Source organism: Mustela nivalis (genome assembly GCF_964662115.1).
Source record: "Mustela nivalis genome assembly, chromosome: 1".
Classification (NCBI taxonomy): Eukaryota; Metazoa; Chordata; class Mammalia; order Carnivora; family Mustelidae; genus Mustela; species Mustela nivalis.
The window spans coordinates 82,152,437-82,165,678 of NC_139020.1; positions in this window are offsets into that span (position 1 = coordinate 82,152,437).

Genomic DNA, 13,242 nt, shown 5'->3' on the forward strand with positions numbered 1-13,242 from the left:
TCCAACACCAGCATTTCATAGACAAAAACACAGCCCTGGCTGGTGGGGGAGTAACAGCAGCAGGATGACATAGGGATAGATCTAGGACCAGAGCCTGCATCTCTTGCTAATTAGTTGGTTATAATTAGTAAAGACCACATAGCAACCAAGGTTCTGTAGCAAAGAAAAATTAATGAGAATATTCACAAATGAGGATTTTTTTTTAACTCTTACAAAGGATAATTGTTGGCTAATTTAAAGAAAACAGTATTGTGTTGGAGAAAGGTAATAGCACTAGGCAGACACTATTGCAGTGATTCCCAACCTACTAAATCTGGCTGCATTTAAAAATCATAGGGGGAGCTTTAAAAAGAAATGCCCAGTCCAGCCTCTAGATACTCAGATTCTTTGGATCAAGATCAAAAGTTTCTAATATACAAGAAAGTTTAAAGACCAGTATTCCCTGCACCTTCAAGACATGACATGGAAGATTTGTTTATTTGTGTCATATTTTTCATTTTCTCTTGTGTTATGTTAAGAGTTTGGGCCATATAGGTTCTTAGTTTGATAACTTTGTCTTTAAAGAAATGTGGTCAATTTTCTGTCATTCCCTTCCTCCCTGCTCACTCTTAGATTATTTAGTTATAAAATCATTAAGTTTTAATACTGAAGTCTTAGAATTTTTCATATTGTAGTATTTTGAAATCTGGATTAGTTTTAAAATTGATGCCAGTGGCTACTACTAGCCACCACCAGGTAGTAGTAAATTGTGACCATGCAGAAGTATATCCTTTTGTAAGAAGACAACTATTTGCATTGCTAAACTGGAATTTCAGAAGAATTGGTGAATGAGAGCTTTAATTGCTGCTTCAAGTGTCTTCAAATAACACTGGAATGTACCCTTGAAATAGTTTGTTGTATTTACAATTTATTGTGAGCATTCATTCATTCATTTGTCCATTCAAATAAGTGCTAGGCAGTGAATAGGTGGTTGTAGTACTTTGAAATCTAGGCAAGGTCATACATAGAACAGGTCAGAGAATTTTCTAAGCTGAGAGAAATTTGTGGAATAAACTCACGTGATGAAGAGCTATCATTCAAGGGCAAATACAGAAGCTTCCAAATGACTTTCAGAAGAATTTATTTAATTTCTAAAAATTCATAATTCAGGTAGGAAAAATGAAACAGTGGAAGGTAGTGGGATACAGACAAAGTCCTGGTATTATTTTGTATATCCTAAATTTTGAAAGTTCTAGAGATTAGGAAGATAAATGTGATGCTGTGTATACCTGCCATTGGCTCAGTGAGTCAGAAGAGTTTAGCCTCCTAATGAAAGATGACTTCCGGAATTTAGAGTTTTCATTTTATGTTAAGGCTAATGAAGTAATTTTTCTCTGCATTAGCTTGTAAAATCAATATTAATAAAATCAGGTCAGCAACTTTAGAGTTTGTGCTAGAAAAGATGTTCTAATGATGATATTAGTAAGAAATATTTAGTTGGTTTTACTTTTGGAAGTTTTCTAAATGTAGACAATTGTGTTTGTGTGTTGTCTATGTGTAGAATTCCTCTTAATAATATGTTACACTGAAATCTGTAAATTGAATAATGGTCATATCTGAGCCTAATCTCATTAATTAAAAAATGCTTTCATGAAGAAGAGGACTTTGAGATAAGCCAGACTAGAAAGCTAAAAGCCCTTTCTTAGCCCTTAAGGCGATACTAAAAAGTTGATTAAAGATCACAGGACATTGACATTATTATGCTCTTGGTATCTTTTTTGAGGATTATTTAGAGGATTTCAGTTAGAGGAGCTTGTTGCTTGGTTTTGCCCTGATTTAATCCTTGTAGATGGATATTTTAGGAAAAGTATTTTCTTTGCATTATTACATAGGTGGGAGATATGTTTCATTTAAATAATTGTTTCCAGTATTTTAGGATACTTAATGGTTTTTTAAATCAGGTGGATATTGGGAAGATGAAACACAGGGGTTTAAATAGAAAAATACATAAATTAAATCTAAAAAGTTTCTGTTCATTTTTATTTTGTTGTAGTCTATAAAATTTTTCTTTTCAGTGTAAACTTTTCTAATTTTCTTACAGTATAGACTTAAAAGTAGTAATTTGGTATATTTTAAGGCTGATGCTTCCTAATCAGTTACTGGCCAAGGAACCTGGTTAATGGTTTTGAGACACTCATATAAGCATTCCATTAAATGTGTAGCAGCCAAGGACAGACTACCCTCAAAATGTCCCACTTTGGAATATTGATTATTCTAAATAAAAGTTGCATAAGAGACAAGACTGTGCCCAAGGACACTCAGACCACACCCTCTCCCCCGAACAGCAGGAAATGAATCTCTGATGTGAAAAGGCACCATCTCTGTACCACAAGGTAAAGAAACATCCTTGTTATCAGAGATAGGAAATTTAGAGCCAAGAAATCTGTATAAGCACCGCTTATATAACTTGTTACTAATTTGCTGCCTCAGCCCTAATTCAGTTTAGAATTCTTTAATGGGTTAATCAAAGTTAAGTTTTCTTTGTCCTATCTATTATTCACAGATTATCTATCTATAAACTACCCAGTTTTTTATGTCTCAATTGCACTGTTGGGTCTCTCTACACATATAATAAAACTTTTCTCCTGTTAATCTGTCACCTACCAATCCTGTCACCTACCAATTCAATTCCTAGACTAGCTGAAAAGAATCTTGATGGGTAGACTGAAATTTAAATTCCTCCCCTATAGTTGGTTTCCATGGAGTAGTTGCTCCGAAGATTCTGCAGTTTTAAGGTATTGGGACATCTGACATAAAACCAGCAGAAGGTAAGATTTCTTTCCATGTCTGCCTCCCAGAATCTCTGCAGAATCTGGTGGAGTGAGAGTAATGAGAATCTTTGGGCTTTAAATTTATTTTTTTTTTAAGATTTTATTTATTTGACAGAGAGAGATCACAAGTAAGCAGGGAAGCAGGCAGAGAGCGAGAAGGGGAAGCAGGCTCCCCGCTGAGCAGAGAGCCCGATGTGGGGCTCGATCTCAGGACCCCAAGATCACAACCCGAGCTGAAGGCAAAGGCTTAACCCACTGAGCCACCCAGGCGCCCTTTGTCTTTAAATTTAGATTAGCAAGAGAAAATATTGTGGTACTACTACACTGGACTTAACAAGTCTTGGTAAAAATGTGGTTGAGTACTAATATTGATCCATTTCCTTCCATAGATGGTCTTTTCTTTTCCTTTGTCTCTGTGTTTTGTGTTGTCATAAAAAGGAATTTCCAGGGGGCAGAAAGCAGGCCTGTGCTCTAGAAGCGTACTTTTGGAGCCAGCCCCACAGACTCATGAAGTGATGGCTCTCAGCAGACTGGTGTCTGCTGAGACAAACTCCCCTGTGGATTAATGTGCACATGAGGTAAAGGATGTTGCCGTGGGCAATCTTGGAAGCCAGAGCCTAAAAATTGGTAGGCATGGGTTGAGCACTTAAAAGCTTTTAGAGTGCTTACTGCCTAACTCAGGGACTCCCGTGTTAGGATCAGTTGGTCACAACAGGTTAGATTAACAAGAGGTTACCTGCCTAACACCGCACAATCTCAACCCACAGCACATCCTCCTAGATATGAGAGAGAACCGTATCTGAGAGACCCAGCACTTAGCTAAAGCTGTCAACATGCACGTGAGATTTTTTCTTTCATCTTGTTACATGTACTAAGAGCCTAGCTTTGTGATCAGTAAGAATCTTCTCGTCTTCACTGTCCAGATGTGCACTTACTGGTGTGTACCTTGGTGGCCAAATAGACTGGGGTTCCAAGACCTGCAGTTACCAGCAGCACGCTTTGTCCGGGCATGCCCATCCTCAAGGGAGTTTGTCATAAAATGTCCTAGCCCACGAGGGCCTCTGTCATGTCATCCTTTGTTGCTTGTTAGTGTTGGAAGTCCCATTCCAGTAGTAGTGGCTGCCGTCACACATCAGCGGATCTACTCATTTTCGTGGGAGAGAGCTGACACCGTTTTGCCTGTGCAACAAAGCCCTTTGCTTTCTTAGACAATCTTGGGAGTAAACTTTTGTATGATAGGACCTGCTTTATCTGCCCTAGAGAGGGACACCTCTTACATATTTGATCACACCATAAAAGGGCTTAGTGGTTTGAGTTGCTATTGGAATTAATAAGATCCTACTTGTCAGTGGCCGGAAGAGGGTTCCTTTAAATTGGCTGTATTTGCAAGGAAAAAATTATTTATGGAGAGCTTTCAGTTGTCTGATTAGTATAATCACTATACCCAGGGACTCCCTGAATGAGATGAAAAAAAAAAAAAATTAGACCTAAGATATTAATGTCCACATCTAACATAAATTCATCTTAAAATCCAACCCTATCTGCTTATTTTAACTTTCCCTGGAAGATCCACAGTGAACATGTTGGTCTAATCTCTAGGTTTAAAGGAGACGGGCTATTCAGGCTAGTCATGTACATGCTGAAAGCCAGAAGGTGAGTTTAGCAGAAGTACCCCGGACAGGCAGTAGGGCTTGCTTCGCTATAATCAGGCCCTTTCAGCTTCAGGAATTTCTGGGCAGTACTATCGTGATGTATCTAAAACCCCACCACTGCAAAACCCATGTCTCCTGAAGAGCAGCAATCTTTTGAAATAAAAAGCCTCTTTTCCTCCACTTATCAGAAGATCCAACCAAATTCAGAGAAGAATTAGGTTAATGGCTATTCCCAAGTCTACTCCCAGAGAACTTGACTGGCTGCTAAGGTGAATTCTTCCCCTATGATTATACTATGGTTATTCGTGCACATAGGCCCGTGGAGAAGCCCTTCACAGAGGGAAAACAGAAGGCCAAAATTTCTCCTACTTCTACAAATGAATCGGGGAAGGCCAATATTGAGACACTAATGGCAGCTAAGGTTAAATTCTGTACTCGGAAAAAAAGACTTCTGTTAAAATGTTTGACACAGATTTTACAAAGGCAAAAATCTTTAGATTCCCTTTTTTAGTTGAAAACCTCCCAGATATTAGAAAAACTAAAAGTTTCTGGGGCACCTGAGTGGCTCAGTGTGCTGAGTGTCCGACTCTCGGTTGTGGCTCAGGTCATGATCTCAGCTTTGTGGGATCGAGCCCCATGTTGAGCCCTTGCATCGCGAGGCTTCACCCTCAGCGGAGATTCTGCTTCTCTGTCTCTCCCTCTGCCCCTCCCCCTTCCTACACACTCTCTCTAAAATAAAGAAATCTTTAAAAAAGGTAAAAGTTTAATTAAAAAGGCAGGTCAATCCATAGATATTCAGTCTATAATCCATTTCTTTGGGTTTTGGAAACAACTGTCTTTGTCTTACAAATTGCTACAAAACCAGAAATGCAACTCTAGAAATCTTTTCAAGCTCACCTTTTTTTTTTTTTAAATAATTTTGTAAATGTTTTTAATAAACATATAATGTATTATTAGCCCCAGGGGTACAGGTCTGTGAATCGCCAGGTTTACACACTTCACAGCACTCACCATAGCACATACCCTCCCCAACGTCCATAACCCAACCACCCTCTCCCTACCTCCCCGCCCCCTGCCACCCTCAGTTTGTTTTGTGAGATTAAGAGTCTCTTATAGTTTTTCTCCTTCCCAATCCCATCTTGTTTCTTACCTTTTTTTTAAATTGTTTTAAATTTTGATTCCAACATAGTTAATACACAGGGTTATATTAATTTCAGGTGTAAAACTGAATATAGTGATTCAACAATTCCATACATTACTTATTGCTCATTATATGGTAAGTAGACTCTTCTTTTTTTTTTAATAGATTATTTATTTTAGAGAGCATGATTCGGGGGGAGGGGAAGAGGGAGAGACAGAAAGAGAGAGAAGCAGACTCCCCACTGAGCGTGGAGCCTGACAAAGGGCTTGATCTCACAACCCAGAGGTCGTGAACAGAGCTGAAATCAAGAGTCAGTCATTTAGGGGTGCCTGGGTGGCTCAGTGGGTTAAGTTTCTGCCTTCAGTTCATGTCATGATCTCAGGGTCCTTGGATCGAGTCCCACATCAGGCTACCTACTCTGCGGGGAGCCTCCTTCCCCCTCTCTCTCTGCCTACCTCTCTGTCTACTTGTGCTCTCTCTCTCTCTCTGTGTCAAATAAATAAATAAAATCTTAAAAAAAAAAAAAAGTCAGCCATTTAATAGACTGAGCCACCCGGGGGGCCCTGTAAGTGTAATTCCCTTAACATATTTCACCCATCTTCTCACCATGTCCCTCTGGTAACCACCTGGGGTTTTGTTGTTGTTGTTATTTTGTTGGTTTTTTTCACTATAGTCTCTTTTGGTTTGTCTATTTTTTTTCCTTTGTTTTGGTTCCATGTATGAGTGAAATTATATGGTATTTGTCTTTCTGGTTTCACTTTGCATAATACACTCTAGTTCCATCCGTTATTGTTGCAAATGGCAGATTTCATTCCACTTTTGTGCCTAAGTAATATTCCATATCTATTTATCCATTTAGATAGATATATAGATATCTATATCTATCTCTATCTCTATATCTCTCTCTCTATATATATAGTATGGGGGCACCTGGGTGGCTCGGTGGGTTAAAGCCTCTGCCTTTGGCTCAGATCATGATCTCAGGGTCATGGGATTGAGCCCCTCATCGGGCTCTCTGCTCAGTGGGGAGCCTGCTTCCCGCCCCCGCTCCCCTCCCCCTGGCCCTGCCTGCCTCTTTGCCTACTTGTGATCTCTGCCTGTCAAATAATAAAATCTTGGGTCGCCTGGGTGGCTCAGGGTCCTGGGATGGAGCCCTGCATCGGACTCTCTGCTCAGCAAGGAGCCTGCTTTCCCCTCTCTCTCTGCCTGCCTCTCTGCCTACTTGTGATCTCTGTTTGTCAAATAAATAAATAAAATCTTTTTTAAAAAGTATAAATAGTATGTATAAATAGCATGTCTACTATTAGTATATATTAATATAATAGTGTATATATACTAACATAATATATACTAAACAATGTGTATATATATATATATATGGTTGTGTATGTGTGTATATATATATATATCTGATATATGGATATCAGATATATATATATCTGATAGATGGATAAAGATGTGGGGTGTGTGTGTATATATATATATGTGTGTGTGTGTGTGTATACACACACACACATACACACACACACACCCCACATCTTTATCCATCTATCAGTGGACATTTGGGTGCTTCCATAATTTGTGTGTGTATATATATATGTGTGTGTGTGTGTGTGTGTGTGTGTATGTGTGTGTGTGTGTATACACACACCCCACATCTTTATCCATCTATCAGTGGACATTTGGGTGCTTCCATAATTGGCTATTATAAATAGTGCTGCAATAAACATGGGGTACATGTATCCTTTTGAATTAGTGCTTTTGTATTTTTTGGGTAAGTACCCAATAGTGCAATTACTAGATCAGAGGATAGCTCTAATATTAACTTTTTGAGGAATCACCATTGTGTTTTCCACAGCAGCTGCACCAGTTTGCATTCCTACCAACAGTGCCTGGGAGTTCTTTTTTTGCCACAACCTTTTCTTTTTTTCTTTCTTTTTTTTTTTTTAAAGATTTTATTTATTTATTTGTCAGAGAGAGAGCGAGCGGGAGCGAGCACAGGCAGACAGAGTGGAAGGCAGAGTCAGAGGGAGAAGCAGGCTCCCTGCGGAGCAAGGAGCCCGATGTGGGACTCGATCCCAGGACGCTGGGATCATGACCGGAGCCGAAGGCAGCTGCCCAACCAACTGAGTCACCCAGGCGTCCCGCCACAACCTTTTCTACACGTGTTGTTTCTTGTGTTATTGATTTTAACCACTCTGACAGTGTGAGGTGATAGCTCATTGTAGTTTTCAGTTACATTTCTCTGATGATAAGTGGTGTTGAGTACCTTTTCCTATGTCTGTTGGCCATCTGGTTGTCTTTTTTGGAGAAATGTCTGTTCATGTCTTCTGTCCATTTTTAATTGGATTATTTGGCTTTGGGGTGTTGAGTTGTAGCAGTTCTTTATTTATTTTGGATACTAACCCTTTACCAGATATGTCATTTGCAAATATCTTCTCCCATTCCATAGGTTGTCTTTTATGTTTTATTGTTTCCTTTGCTCTGCAGAAGCTTTTTATTTTGATATAGTCCAAGTAGTTTATTTTTGGTTTTATTTCACATGCGATGGGATTTTAAAAAGGGAAAAGATGCTTTTTTGAAACACACATTGCTAAAAGGGCTGATATGCCCAGACTAGCACCTCTGAGAAGCCAGTATGTCCCAAAAAGTCCATCTTGGAGAAAAGTTGGGTTCTTTCTCTGTCTTTGTGATGTAAATTTTCTACCCCCATCTTCTCTGGGACCCAAGAGCCATCCTTAGAAACACAAACTTAAAGAAGTTTCTCAGCAGAAAAACAAAATAGGTTAGAAATCAGGCCTATAATGTCCTCACTACAAATACTAGTAAAAATAAAAGCTATAAGATTTTTGTTTGTATCTGTTTGTGTGTCTGTCAACCTATCTATCATCTGTCTGTCTTGCTAAAATTAGTTTGTGAAAGATCTCTATTTAGTTGGTTTGAAGGCAAGCACTTCTAAGGACCGGGCATTGTAAAACTCTTAGAAAGACAGAAACTAACCCAATTGTTTTTCAAGTTCACATGATCTGAAAAAATATTCTGTACTGAAGCTAATTTAAGGTTGTTGGTTTAAAAGAGACATATTTTTAAGATGACCAGCATTAAAATTAAAACTTTCATTCTGCTTGTGTTTACTTAGAGTCAAATAAGTTGGTGTTATTTCTGTTTAAATGTTTAAAAATATGTTTAAAAAAATGTTTAAAAAATAATTACCATAGCTTGAGAGGATGACTGACTTTGCTATCTCTTCAAGTTTTTATGGGTAACTTAAGCATACTTGTTAAGAACAAGTAAATTGAATAGAGGTAAATAAGAAAAAAGTTTTTAGGTGAACTTTTAAAATTGTTTCTCCCCAGATCTTTTTGGTAATTCTAGAACCTTGAAGTTTTACTAAGTTTAAGAGATGAACTATGTTGGATTCATTGAATATCTAGGTCATTTCCAAATAAGACAAAATAAGAAATAATTACTAAACATAAGGTTTTCTACTTTTGGTTTCCTTATTACAGGGAAACTAAAAATCAATTTGGGTCTGTTAGTAAACATGTTTTGTGCTTTATTAAAATATTATATTATGACAAAACTCATGTTCCTAGAAATTATATAATGCATTCATAAATTTGCCATTGTAAAAATTGGTGGTGTAACAGGCAATTCATAATTGCTTACTACTTAGTTTTTACTAGAAATTAAATTTCCTAAGGTTGAGGAATTCTAAGTATATGGTATTAAATGTACTAGAAATAAGAGAAACAGTTCTGTATGCAAGGAAAGTAAAGTACATGTTTTTGGTAAGAAAAAGTGTGAGATATAAAAAATACATTTTTGTTGAGGGAGAAAACAATTTTGTCCTAAAGTGAGTCTAATTATTTGCAGAGGGAAAACTTAGGAGAAATTCTGAAAGTCAAAAAGTTGTAGAAGGTTCATAGCAAAGGAGCCTTTGGAAAGGAATTTTATTTATGGTCATTACTGGCTAAGATTAATATTTAAGAATGAGTTCTGGGTGCCTGGGTGGCTCAGTGAGTTGGGCCTCTGCCTTCGGCTCAGGTCATGATCTCAGGGTCCTGGGATCAGGTCCTGCATCGGGCTCTCTGCTTGGCGGGGAGCCTGTTTACTCCTCTCTCTCTGCCTGCCTCTCTGCCTAATTGTGATTTTTCTCTGTCAAATGAATAAATAAAATCTTAAAAAAAATTTTTCTATCAAAAGTACAGTGGTACAAAATTAGAATTTGTTTTTTTCTCTCTGTTAAAAGGAACACATTTTCTTAGGCTAATGATTTGCTTTTTATAAGAGTTTGTAAACAAAGTTTTCCTTTACCTTTCATGTAATCTGCCTAGAAACACAAAGATGCTATGTTTTGTCTCTGTTGAGTCTTTATAAAAAAAAAACAACAACAACACCTGAGCCTTATTGCTCACAACTATATAACCTTCTGTACTTGCTTTTGAAATCTTTTACCACTTTTGTTAAGTATTGTTTCAGATTGATCTGTGAGCCTATTTAATCAAATGTCTAAACCTTCTGATATTTTTTGAGAAACCTGCCAAAATCAAAGTCTAAAATGAAATCTTTTAACCACACTCTAACTGAAATATTCCAGAGGCCTGACGGAACATTTAAAGATTTGTTCTTCTTATACAAAGGGAGGTATGTTACACTAATTAGGCTTGTACATTCGATTACATGGGAAGCACTGTCAGTAAGTGATACTAAATGCTCTTAAATTATATTTGTGTAGTTAGGTTATTAAAAAAAGTGTTTAGAAAATTCTATGAAACCTGGAAAATTCTATGAAACCTGGTATGTCCTAGTATGTTGTTATCTCAATGTGTTATGTGTCACAGAAATAACCAAATTTATAATTCATTCTAATCAGCTATTTCACCATGGCCATTTTTAAGTCTTTTATCATTTACAGACACATATACTTTTACTTAGATGCTTTCCCAAAAGCTTCCCTGTAGATATGTTTCATCTTCGGTGAGACTTGTGGGAGGAATTCTGAGTACAGAATTTATTCTGATGACCTTGATTATAAAACTGAACTGGGTAAGAATTTCTGGAACCAGTGGAAAAACTAGATTCAAGCAGAACAAGACTTAATAAAATGGGACTGAGTGAATTGAAGAGGATGATTGTAATTTCTATGACATTTCTATTGGAACTATTAACGATTTTCTTAAATATGTTTTTTCAGATTTAAGGGAAAGTTCTTCTCTTATACTATGACTTACAGCAATTTGATAAATATTTTCATTTGTTCCCAAAGGTGTATTTTATCTTTTTCTCCAGAGCTACCTGATCTTTCCAGAATTCCTCAACTTTCAGTGAGTATTCTTACATTTTCATAACAATTTTTATTTGTGTAAGTTTAGTAAAAATTTGTTCTCCTTATAACAGGACATAATTGGAAACACTGGTTATATTACCACAATTTTCACTGGAATGTTGTATTTGAGGGAGACATGGGTAGACTCAGACATGCCCACAGAACTTTAAAGTTGACTTTATGGAAAGTCTTGCTTACAGGGATCCAAGCAACCTTACTAGGTGAGGGTGCAAGAACTTCATTGTGGGTGCAAGAACTTCAGGATATTCTGGGGACCTCAAGAAGAGAGAAATTAACCCAAAACAATAGGTATTATGGGCCAAGTCTCATCGCAAGTATTTGGCTTGGCTTATAGCCTCCAGAGGCTGTTAAAATTTCAGTCAGTAGATTCCTTAAAAATGTTCAAGCAGGAGCGCCTGGGTGGCTCTGTGGGTGGTTAAAGCCTCTGCCTGCCTTCAGCTCAGGTCCTAAGATCAAGCCCCGCATCAGGCTCTTTGCTTGGCGGGGAGCCTGCTTCCCTTCCCCTCTCACTGCCTGTCTCTCTGCCTACTTGTGATCTCTGTCAAATAAATAAATAAAAATCTTAAAAAAAAAAAAAGTTCACACAAAGCAGATTTAAAAGAGCCTTTGTGGTCAATCACTATTCTTGCTGTACTTATATAAATAATCAGACCAAGTTTACTGAAATTAGATTTATTTTGCAAACAAATTAGCTCTTAGTCTGGCAATCTTTGGTTAAAAGAAAAGAAAGAAAAGGGTGAGTATAAAGAGAAAAATTTTGATTCACTGACACACCTTTGTGGATATTAGATTCTAACACATTAAACTGGACTAGATACTGATTTCTTTTAGTTTCCTCCAGTGCCTGGCTACAACTCTTCAAATTTTTTGCCATCCTTTTGACTTGGAATCATTTGAGAACTAAAGCTGTCCTTTTCCCTGAAGCCCTGCAAACTGAATATGAACAACTTGGTGTAAAATTCAGAGAAATCACCACAACAGCTCATATATAGACATTCTTCATGCCTGTTGTTCAATAGGCCACTCAGAGCAATCACCAGAAATACTCAAACTACAAAGAAAATCAGATCACCACCACCACCCCTAAAAAGTACCTATCTGAAGTTGCTCTAAGCCCGCATTTAGAACTCCTCTTGACTAGCTACTCTCAGTACTCAGAAACTGATTTATATTTTGATCCAATCCTTAACCACTGTTTTTATTTCCATAGAAATGCCTCTTATTATCTGATTATCTGAACCATAGGCTTAACTTTGAGAAGACATCTAGATCACTGTGTCCTGAAATGAGTTTGACTCAACTGATGTATTTTCAGAACTAAGAGATTCAACAAGAAGGAACAATCTACCAGCTGTTTGTAATGTGTGAAACTTCCAGGAAAGCTCCAGTGGTGGGAACTACAGAGGCCAAAGGTAGTTCACCCCAAAATGTCCCCTTTGGCATATTGATTCTTTTAAGTAAAAGTTATTTAAGAGACAGACTATACAAGAGAGACATTCAGATCCCTTTCTGTCTTCCTGAAAGTAGGATACAAGTCTCCCATGTGAAAAGGTACCCTTTCTATACCACAAGGTTAAAGAGAAATTTAGAGCTAAGAAGTCTACAACCTGGGGTGCCTGGGTGGCTCAGTGGGTTAAAGCCTCTGCCTTCGGCTCAGGTCATGATCTCAGGGTCCTGGGATCGAGCCCCGCATCAGGCTCTCTGCTCAGCAGGGAGCCTGCTTCCTCCTCTCTCTCTTTGCCTACCACTCTGACTACTTGTGATCTCCATCTGTCAAATAGATGAATAAAAATCTTAAAAAAAAAAAAAGTCTACAATCCTGGTTACTTATTATTAATTTACTACCTTAGTCCAGGTTCTGTTTAGCATTCCTTACTAATTGAGGCTCCCAAAGTTTTCTTTGTCCTGCCAGTTCCTTATAGATTTATACTCTGTTTATAATGTCTAAAAACTTCCTGCCTTGGTCATTTCTTTAGGTCTCAACTGCATTACTGGGCCTCTCTGTTTTTTATTCCTGTCAATCTATCTCATATCAATTAGGCCAGACGGAAGAATCTTGACAGGTAGAAGAAAATTTGAATTCCTCCCCTACAAATGATATGGCCATGTTTCCTGGATCCCTTCTTCCTGACTTGGGGAGAGACTCTACTGAATTTGATTTTGGTACATAGTGCGTTTACTTTTATAAATTAATTTAGGCCAACACTGGGTATAAATTGTTAGAAATGAAAACTGTACATATTTGATAGAATTTCAGTTACATCACAATTCCATTTGCAGACACTTGGC